Below are 11,601 nucleotides of genomic sequence, written 5' to 3'. Positions count from 1 at the left end.
CTATACTCAGTCATTGGTCAGCCAATCCTTGTCAAATGCACTGAAATGTATGTGTAGAGTCCAGGAGGCAAGCTGAAAGAGGGAAACTACAAAGAACAAAGAGAAAATACAGGTCCTGTCCTTGAACTATTTCTAATGGAATTAAGACTGAAAGAATCCCATGGAAGCATATTATAGGAAAACTTTAGCCTGATTTTCAGGGGCATCTTAAAGATTAGGCTAAAAAAGCTGTGAATTTCTTCTGACAGGGAGGTGTGCACCTTTAAAATTCTGAGCAAAGATGTTCTGACTACACTTTTGGGATTCTATTAATACCATATACAAGAAATCAAAACTTTCTGGAGAGATTTATCACACTTGGCTAAGCACTCTTGACACCCATTGATAAAGAAGAATAAAGACTCACTAAAGTTTCCCATGACTGCCCAAATCTCTTTGGGCATAGAAAATAATTCATCTTCATTCCAAGATATTGACTCCAATATCAAATTTCTCTCCTGGGAAAAGCCTGACACTGAAATCAGTAAGAGGGGTCAGAAAGCAAAGGTTATATATCCTCTGAAGCCAATTCCCTATACTTCTTCTTTATAACTTGTCTATAAGAAATCCCTTCTAATCATTCCTGAGGGAAAGCCATCCCTTGATTTCTAAGGATGGTAGCATCTTCTAACTTGTTAGAACATAAGCCCTCAGGGCAAGATAACACAAAATAAACTGGAGAGTTGGGTCATTTGGATTATATCCTCCACCCCCTACCCACAAGTCCAAGAGACTTTTTCCATACTAGGAAGATTTGCCTCCTACCAAGAGATGAGCTGCTACACTGATCAAAAGCCCCTTTTTTTTAATTGGTAAAAAGAAATGGCAACCCACGGGGTATCTAACATCAGAAAGGCTTAGATAATGAGCCATATCTCTTGGTTCCCTCCTAGGCCTCTTCAAGGTAATATAAAGTTGGAGGCAGCATCCAAGTTCACTGCCTCCTCTAATTTTGCTGTCTCCAGTATAATCCAGTGATGTCATTGGTCCTTTTCAAGAAAAAGGATAAACAACAACAGGGACTATTGATATAAAATGAACAAACTTTTCTTAGGCATTTCTCTTCTCTGCTTCATACAGACTGTAGCTGGGAGTTGGTGTTTCGGGTGTTCAAAAACAAGAAATGCTGGTAAGAAATTATAAGGAAATTTCTCCCCTCTCTAGAAAATCCCGAAGCCCTCTCCACAGAACCTCAAAGATTCCCAAGTCTTATCTCCCAAATTACGCTAGCCCTGGGGAGTCTTGAGACTAGGGCTGTGCTACTTCCCTTGGGAACTAATAGGGAAGCCGCTGGGAGAGAATGGGAGTTTTTTTCCCTTCTATTGTGATCTTCAGGCATCTCACTCCTGTCTTCCTACCAGCTTGATATGGGGTCCGAGGTCCACTTTGAAATAGGTCCCTTAACATGTGTTCAGCAAGGGAGAATAATACCCATTGGGAAAGACAGACCAGGGTGGTCCCAGATGAGGTTGGTTGTTAAGAATAGGGCCCCGAGTTGCCCTCAAAAAATCCATTTAGCTGATGAGAATCTTCCATTCTAATCAGTCATGCTTAGCATTCACCCCCTGCTTCTGTTATCCAACAGGTTTTGTGCCTCTGAAATGTAAAACATGTAATAGGAGTCTTGAAAATGGAGAGTGTATAGAGGGATTTGGCACCTGTACTACCGAAAAACACGAGAGCTGTGTAATTGAGAAATTCTACTTGAGTAAGTGGAGGTGGAGGAGAGATCCATTGATTCACTGGGTATGGGTAATCCTTGATAGCCCTAGTGTGGGGCGTGGCTCTGGCAACCTCAGTCTCTGGTCTGGGGAGGTCCCTAGTGGTTATAGAAGGTAGAGCAAGTAGAAATAATTCTTAGACCAGGGATACCTGGAATTTATTTCCATGGATGTTCCTAAATAGAAGCTAAGTTCACTTCAAGTAAGTTTATCTAATCACTGGGTAGGGAAGGGGAAAGGGGGGGGAGCAAGAGTGGGGCCAGGAAAGATGAGAGCCACTTTAGTTGCCTTGAATTCTTTCATTTATACCCTTGAAATGTTTGTCTTTCCACCTCCCTAGATGGAATCATTCAGTTTGCAAGGATGGGATGCAAAAAACATTGTAAATCAATGAAAATAGTAAGACATGGAGATACATGGATATATGCGTGCTGTTGGAGTCAAAACTTCTGTAATAAGTTCTAGCAGCCCTGACTTTTCCCCTCAGACAGTAATTTCTGGAGAACTATGACCTCAATCTGAAGACTACACTCGCATTTTTTGGTCTGAAATATTTGTGACTCCTAAGAGGTTGGTGTTTCCTACCCTTATTAGCAGGATCCACTGACCAGTCCCTTCTCTTCTCTAGTAATATAGAGTGTCCATGTATGTGAAAACAACTTGCGATTATAGAGGACGATCTACCTTGAATTAGACTTTTTGAGACCAAGATACCACTCCTTCCCATTATATCCTCATTTCTTCTTTCTCTCCCTCCTATGCAACTTTTTCCCTCTGTGGTTTTTACCACACCATAATAGCGTGATAGAACAAACATTGAACTAGGAAGCCTGGATGTGAATCCTAGCTCTACTTATTTCCTTACTGAATGATCATGGACAAGTTTCTAAACTCAGTTTCTTCAACTTTAAAAAGGTTCGGAAATACTTATATTACTTCCCTTACAAGGTTATTATGAAAATCAATAGTTCTTTTTAATTCTAAAATAAAATAGAAATATGAATTGTTATTTTTATCATTTTAACTATACACTAATTTTTAATCTCGCTTTCCTCTTCCTGTCACCAAAAAGATAATTTCTGTGATGTCCCCAAAGAAAAATAAAAATAATTGGAAGCAAATTATATAGTTCTTAGGGAATTACAAGTTCTTAGGGAAAAAGAATCTAATACTATTTTGATTTCCCAGAGTTTATTACTCCATTAATTTTTTTTAGAGGGGGATGAGGCAATTGAGGTTAAATGACTTGCCCAGAGTCACACAGCTAGTAAGTGTTAAGTGGCTGAGGTCAGATTTGAACCTCTAGACTCCAGGGCCAGTGCTCTATTCACTTTGTCATTTAGTTGCCTCCCCTCCCTTTTTTTTCCAAATTTATTTTATTTGAAGAAACAGAATAAGCAAAAAGAAAAACAGAAAAGCAATACCAAATAAAAGAGAATATTATCGTGTGCCTCACAGAACATCAGGGAGGATTCAAAATATAGGACAACTAAAACCAATTTAAGAAAGTATATATATTAGTAGAAGAAGTTATATTCACAAATATCCATCTATTCTTTACTTCCTTATAAGTTGTTATTTTGATCTTTGCTGTGTACCTTATCTAATTTATTCTTTTTTCCCCCTTTCATTCCCCCCACCATCCCCCAAGTAGGCTATAGATAAGAAAAGATATATTTACATACACGTGTAGGGCCAGTATTGAATAAATCCATGTACAGGAAGAGTCCAGTTAAGGTATTACTTGAGACCTGCTCTCTGTAAGGGCAAATAATTCAAAGCATTGGTTAACCACCTCCCTTAATTATGAATGAAAGATATACTTGAGATAAATTTAGGATAATCTTAATGGAGAATGCATGTGACAGGAACAGGCAGCACAATTACGCTATTTACAACTCTGTTTTGACAAATAATACCTTCTTATTAATAGTTACTGTTATTTAAGACCCTGTTATGATAAATACTTGTTAGTTAAGGTGGAACTGAAATGTAGAACTATGGTCTACATCAAACCCGGAATGTACATAGTGCCACCTGAAGGTAGCTGATGTTAATGCAACACTAACTTAAAGAATACATAAACTCTGGACCTCAGATTAATAAACGAAAAATAGCAAAGCATGTTTTTCTGCCGGGCTTGTGGAATATTCAATACATATTCATACTCTCGGTACTCACTAGACTTGGACTCCAACAGCTAGCACCCGAACAGGAACTTGAATGACCTAGCTGGAGAGTGACCGCTTGGTGAGTTCAACAATTAAAGAAAAAAACGGTAAACAAGAAGGGAAAGTAGTTTATCACTAGGCTAACATGAGGATTTATATATAAGATTGATCCTTGTCCACCTGATATCAATATAGTACACATATTGAATTGGAATTGAACAAAAATCAATCAGGTAGCTGGGACAGAGGGACATTCTATACAAAAATCATGCAAAGATCCAATGAGATCTTTGCTGACTTTGTCAGTCTCTTAATGATGGCGATTCAGCCTTCAATCAACATGGGGAAGCAGTTTAAATTTTATTGAAACAACTTGCTCTTCAAAATGTTAATGCCAGTTGTAAGAAAGCATTAGCTGGGGAAAAACAAAATATGTCTTTAGTAGAAATGATCCAAAGGTGTCAGAATGCTATTTACAACTCTGTTTTGACAAAGACCCTGTTATGATACTTTGTTATTGCTAGTTAAGGTGGAACTGGAATGTCAAAATATGGTCTATACATTAAACCCGGAAGGTACATAGTTCCACCTGGAGGTAACTGGTGTAAATGCAATATGAGCTTAAAGAGCATATAAACTCTGACTCTCAGATTAATAAACAAAATATTGCAAAGCATATTTTTCTGTTTGGCTTGTGGTACATTCAATATATATTCACATTCTTGGTATTCACTGGGACTGGACTCCAATATATACATATATAGATATACACATACATACACATACACCCACACATACCCCAGATACACACATGTCTTTCCTATCTCTGCTGACTCTTTGATTAAATTCTGCTCCATACGTTGGCATACTATTACTTAACCTCCCCCTACCCAGGAATCCCTCCTCCCTCGTCTTCTTCCCTCACATTTTACTTCCCCATCCACCTATACCTCCCCACTTATTTCTTTATAGATTTGGAGGGTGCTATATCTTTTGTGGTATATATCCATTAAGATTTTTTAAAACTTTTATATTTTTGTCTTATCCTACCTTTTTGAGGATACATATTATCCTCATATAAACTTGAAAAAATGAGCTACTCTAAGAACCTAATATATATATAAACATATAAGCAAGAAAATGGAAAGCCTCAGAACTGATGGCATAAGATCTGGAGTTGATCATAAATATAGATGAAAAATAGTAAGATCATTCATACTTGAGTTCTATTTTATTAACTAAGATATTTTAATATTAGCTATTAATTGATTTAGTATCATGACAAAAAACTTCCCCTTATCACTTGCCCTGATTATAGAAATTTGTTATGAAAGGAAAAAAGAGGGAAATGCAAAATTGTACTTTGTTCAGAGGGTATCATACGCAGGTTCAGAATTAACCAAGAGAGAAAATTTCCTGAGGGAAATAACATAATGGAAAATGCAGTCAAGAGAATTCTACTTTTGCTAATCCTTAAACTTTTTTTTAGGAACAGACAACCACCTATAGCAATTTTCCAGTTGGGCAATAAATGGCATTCCCCTTGAGTGATAGTTGACTTAATGACAGATCAAATAATTGTATCTGAAATCAAAACTTAGAATGATGTCAAATTATAACCAAAAAGATATTACTCCAAATAGCAAAGTTTCGCTAATTGCAATTTAGGATTAGGTTATGATTTTTTTTCTCATGTTCCAATAACAGTTAACAATAAGCACATATAAGGACATTTAGCCTTTATTTATAAATGGAGAAAAATCAGACAGAATGAATACATAATAGTTCACTTAAGACTCCAGAAAAATTCTGGCCACTCTTGATTTCTAATTTGTATTTGTCTTTTTACCCTAAACCAAAAACTGAAATCTTTGCATTTAAGATCTGTAGGTACTTGGTTGGTTCAAAGATAACTTCAATGCATACTATTTACAAACAGATGCAATTTTATAATTCTCCTAAGTGATAGCCAAATAATGCCAGATGAAAATGTCTCCTTATTATAAACAAACTTCAGTTTCTTTATTTTGGCCAATTTCTCAAATTTTAAATACTTTAGAATTTTACAATACACTGTCAGTAGGGATAAGTATATTCTACTTACATCATAGTAAGTCTGTGAAACCCAGGTTATTTTATTTGGAAAACAAAGGATGATGGGGGAAAAGGCACAAATTGGGTAAGATTCATAACTTTGACATCTTTGAATTGTTATTGATCAATACCATAGTTAGTAATTGATTGATGAATTGTCCCCCTAATTTAAGCTGCTGGTGAAAAGTGCTCAACTCTAAATACTTCTTTAAATTTAGGCATTATATAAAGCAAAATTTAATGAATTCTGTAAATTTAAAATTCTACCCTTGCTACAAATGATGAGTCCATAGTATGGAAAATGATGAAAAAAAAGGAATATATAATCCCTATCTCTAGGAAAAACACTTTATTGCAGAGAAAGAGAAACAGAGAATTTCTTTATTGGTCTATTTCATGTGGGAATGAAATATTAACTAATAAGCTATCTTCTATATATGGTCATCTGTCTATCAATGCTAATGGATGGAAAGTAGTTTAGATATGCTTGCAAAAAGTGGAGCATCCAATAATTACTTAAGTTGATGAATAGCAATTATTCTTAGACTAATGAAAAAACATACACTACTTGTTCTCTCTTTTCAAGACTGCTATTTTTCTCATTCAGTTCTCTGAGAACTGACAAAATTGTCATGTCCAAGAAAGTTCCCAAACATAATACTTTTATCCATCCAAATTGTTGCCAGTTCTCTTTCATAACATCCTACTGTTTTTACCTAAAGGAAAGATCATTACAAACATCATCCAGTTTCAAACTGATTGGATGTTCATCAGTTGGAGAATGGCTGAATAAGTTATAGTATATGAATGTTATGGAATATTATTGTTCTATAAGAAATGATCAGCAGGATGATTTTAGAGAGGCCTGAAAAGACTTACATGAACTGATGCTAAATGAAGTGAGTAGAACCAGGAGAACATTATACACAGCAAGAGCAAGATTATATCTTGATCAATTCTGATGGGCGTGGCTCTCATCAACAATGAGGTGATTCAAGTTAGTTCCAATGGTCTTGTGATGAAGAGAGCCATCTGTACCCAGAGAGAAGACAGTGGGAACTGAATGTGGACCCACAACATAGTATTTTTGCTCTTTTTGTTGTTTGTTTGCATTTTGTTTTCTTTTTCATTTTTTCTTTTTTGATCTGATTTTTCTTGTGCAGCATGATATTTGTGGAAATACGTATAGAAGAATTGTACATGTTTAACATATTGTATCATTTGCCATCTAGGGGAGAATGTGGGGGAAGGGAGGGAAAAAATTAGAACAAGATTTTTGTAAGGATATATGTTGAAAATTATCCATGCATATATTTTGAAAATAAAAAGTTTTAATTTAAAAAAAAATCATCAAATTCCACCTCTCCTACCTCATTTACAATAGTATAGCTTGTTTAGTCACTTTTCAATCATGATTCTTCATGACTCCATTGGGGGTTTTCTTGGCAAAGATATTGGAATAGTTTGCCATTTCCTTCTTCAGCTCATTTTATAGATGAGGAAACTCAGGCAAATAGGGTAAGTGAATTGCTCAATGTTGCACAACTAATAAGTCTGATACAGAATTTGAATACAAAGAGTTTTCTATCCTGTGTGCCACCAAGTTGCCCTCAATAGTATAATACTCCTACATTAAGAAATGATATCAAAAGAAAAATTCCCTATTAGTTCAAATGTGTCCTTAATAATTGCTATCTCCCATTCCATTTTCTTATTGGACTTGTCCATTCTAACTAATGCAGGCTCCAATATCTTCTATTTTTCTTCATCTAGATACCAATCATGATTGCTTGATTGTCTCCTAATCCAATTTTAATGATGGGCTTGTTTCCTGAATACCATTCCAGTCTATTTATTTTCTTTGAATGTGCTACTGTAAACTCACAACCTTTGCTTTTTCCTAAGAGGAGGCTGTCCTGGTCATGGCTAGGACAGAGGCCTTTGAAACTCTCACACATTATTTTGAACAAAATGGAGAGATGTGGAATGCATGATAATACAAGTTGGATGAATTTAGAATTTAGTAGCTAAATGATCGGACTCAAGAATAGTAGTTAGTGGATAGTGCTAAACAGTGCACAATTACTATGCAAGGAAACCTTAGGGTACCCATTCACAATAGAAAGGGTTGTAGTAGTCATTTAGTCCAACCCAGACCTAAACAATAATTGCCTCTAAAACATTCTGAAACCAATGATCTACTAGTCTATTATTAAAGACCTCCTCTCAAGGCAGTTCTTTCTATTTTTAGATAATGTTAGTTGTTATGGGCCAGAAGTCTGAACTTGAAACAAAGGAGTCTTACAAGGTACTAAGTCAGTGGAATTGATAGAGACAATAGTTATCTAATTTAGCATGGTTCAGTATGATTGATTTAATCCTACAAGAATAATGTTATGGAGATGTTATGGCCAGAACTTTGTGTGGAACAGAGAGAGATAAAGTGAAAAACTTACAGGAATATATGAATTCTTTTTCTGTATTTATTTTCATTATTTCTGTGTTTCCCCTATGACCTGTATAATATGTGCAGGCTCATATTTACTTGAGCCTTGGCCAGCTATAAACATATTTACAGCTGATGACATTTATCCATATTTAGTCTATTAGCTTGACCACTATCTGCCTAATTAAGCCTGAAGGCCTGATTTTCTGTTTCCTAGAAATCTGGAGATTTCGGAAAAACAAAAGTCTTCCATTCCAATCTCTCCAAATAGCAATAACAAATTAGATGCCTCCCCCTCCCCTTCTCAATGCTCTCTTACTGGTGATATAATCTCTTGTATAAAAGCTATGTATCTTTACTACTTCTTTAGCCCTCCTACCATGAGCTTTCTCTTTCTTATCTCATGATGGGAGGACTCATCCTCTGGAGGTTTTAATAAACAACTTTTCTGTTTTCTACTGAATGATCTCCGAGTAGTCATTTTGGGTAAGAGTCTTCTACATCCCTCACAACTTGAAACAAGGTACTAAGTGGAATTGAGGAGACAATGGTTAAATCTAGTTTAGTATTGATTTAATCCTGCAACAAATAATGGTTTCCTAGTGATATAATGATTGGTTTATACTCAGCGTGGGGCATATAATCTAGAAGCCTCAGCCAGGGAAATTGAGAGACTAGCAGACAGAAAGCTGGAGGCTGAAACCTCCTTGGACTCAGATAGTTTCATCCCATTTCACACCACCTCGGTGGCAGACTCTCCTTCTTTGCTTCTCCACTGAATCCAAGACTCCAGAAAGCCCCCAGAAAACTAGTCGAGCCCCAAGTGAAGGAGATAAGACTTTGAAGGAGACAATAAAGGATTTAGACTTTAATACCTGGCTGTATTTGTGGTGATTACTGAACTGAAATGAAGGATGCTCCAGAGACTCCAAGAAAACCTCAACAGAGAATATTACATTTTTAGAGAGAGCATTACAGCTAGTTATTTGGAAGTTTTTCTTGTATTAAGCCTAAATTTGTCTCTTTGCAACTTTTAATCATGGCTCCAAGTTTTATCCTCTGGAACCAAACAGAATAAATCAATACCCTCCTTTTTTGTTACCTTTTATAATATGAGATTAATCATTTACAAACACATTCAAATAAACAAAAATTTTAAGGATTATGGTATATAAACTATAAACTGTTATTTATGTTTTTAAATGTGTATATTAAATTTAGTAAAGTAGTATTGCCCTATTTTTTCCATGTTTTCTTTATTAAATTGTTATGTATTTTTCATGTTTTTATTGATCTTTTCTTTATTTTTCACCTTTATTATCTCTTCTACAATGCAGGCCTCCAAATACTTGAAGAAAGCCATCAAGTTCCTGAAAGTCTTCTGTTTTCCAGAATAAACATGCCCAGTTCCTTCAACTGTTCCTCTTATGCCATGAATTCAAGGCCCTTTACCATTATGATTGCCTTTATTTGGATGCTCTCCAGACTATGAAAGTTCCTCCTAAAATCTAATGCCCAGAGCAAATCACAGTATTCCAGATGTGGTCTGACCAAGAAAAAGCACAATGGCCCATGATGCAGATATTTGAAATAATCACTAATGGACATTTGTATAGCATATATGAATCACTTATTTACTCACAAATATAAAGAAAGATACCATGGGTAGAGGTAGAGAGACACAGAGCCAATCTAAGGGCTTGGATAGATCTTTTATATACTATAATGTGTCCTAGCCACTCTATTTTTTAGCCAGTACTATATGGTTTCAATAACTGCTGCTTTATAGTAATAGTTTTAGGTCTGGTTCTGCTAGGACACTAACCTTTACATTTTTTTTTTTTTTTTATCAATTCCTTTGATAATCTTGATTTTTTATTCTTCTACATTAATAAATGAAATAAGATGAAGAGGAAGAAAAAAAAGATGGAGGTCTCTATAAATTGTCTCAATTTTTTCAGTGAAATATGAAGCAAGGTATTCAGATGAAGAAGGCTCTCAAGATAGGGGAGGGACAGCTGTAAAAAACTTGAGAAGGGATGAAAAGGTTTGGAAAAACCATTGTGATGAACTGGGATAGCAAACTAATTAGGAAATTGTTAAAGGATTATCTTGTCCTGTCAATAAAAAGTTATTTTTTTAAAAAAAAAGGATTGTAATCAGATAAATTTCAGAAATCATGAACATGAATGTGAAATATCTATGAGTGATGGCAAGATCAAGGATCTAATTATCTCTCTATATAGCCAATGTATGATAGGATGAAAGAACAGGTAATGGGAAATGGGTAAGATAAGGACTTGGAAGATTAGAGTATTGGAGGGAGTATCAATATATTTCTTGAAGTTTCTAATATGAGAACTGGAGTCAAGAAGGACAGAAAGACTATGAGTCAGGCACTGTACTCACTGAAGAAAGAAGAATATAATAGAAGTCTGTAGAAAACAGTTTCCAGAAATTTGATAAGATGATAACCCTATTAAATGAACCTCAAAGCAGAAGAGATTACTCTGATCGAAGAGTAGAAGAGTGGCAATGAGGAGCAAGGAGTAATCCAATTCCTTTACCACAACCAGGGCAGTCGGGTACATGAGTTTTTACAATCAGTGTGAGAAAGGAAGCCAGGAAAATTGTGTCATCAGGAAGGTGTCAGGTTTCAGTGAATGCAAAAAAAAAAAAAAAAAAAAAAAAAAAAAAAAAAAAAATATATATATATATATATATGAAGGAAGCAAAAAAGTAAAAAGTTTTAAGATGGTAATATGTTGCTTATAGTGCAGACATTCCAGAGAGCACAGTGATAGGGTAGCTTTAGAATGGGAATTTGAGGGGGCTGGTTTATGGCAAATGAAAATGTGGAAGCAGTCATTAGAGGTTCAAGAAGATTTGGACATCATTTGAGAACTCATAATCACTGGGTTGAGGCAAATAGGATGAAGTATAGAAGTATGTTAAAGTAGGAAAAGAATGCAAAATAGAAAAGAGATTGAAATGTTGGAGGCAAGACAGGCCCTGATGAAGTAGAGGTGGCCACAGACAGTGCTTGCCTGGATAGTAAAAGGAAGGGCAGACCTATAGATAAATCTTTTTTTTCCCCTAAGGCAATTGGGGTTAAGTGATTTGCCCAGCA

General features: G+C 35.5%; 1 long non-coding RNA gene across 2 annotated transcripts; it reads left to right on the top strand.

Annotated features, from left to right (window-relative positions):
- The first annotated feature begins 1,082 nt into the window (after positions 1-1,082).
- On the top strand, positions 1,083-10,657 carry LOC127554843 (uncharacterized). Of its 2 annotated transcripts, XR_007952089.1 has the most exons (4): positions 1,083-1,168; positions 1,625-1,747; positions 2,101-2,330; positions 9,809-10,657. It is a non-coding gene; the product is annotated as an uncharacterized LOC127554843 (long non-coding RNA). The 2 variants fall into 2 exon arrangements; XR_007952088.1 differs by lacking the exon at positions 9,809-10,657 and having other exon boundaries at positions 2,101-4,607.
- Positions 10,658-11,601: the final 944 nt, after the last annotated feature.

The sequence above is a fragment of the Antechinus flavipes genome, chromosome 3, assembly GCF_016432865.1.
Source record: "Antechinus flavipes isolate AdamAnt ecotype Samford, QLD, Australia chromosome 3, AdamAnt_v2, whole genome shotgun sequence".
Lineage (NCBI taxonomy): Eukaryota > Metazoa > Chordata > Mammalia > Dasyuromorphia > Dasyuridae > Antechinus > Antechinus flavipes.
The sequence above is the reverse complement of the archived record's forward strand: the minus strand, read 5'-3'. Positions and strand labels throughout refer to the sequence as shown.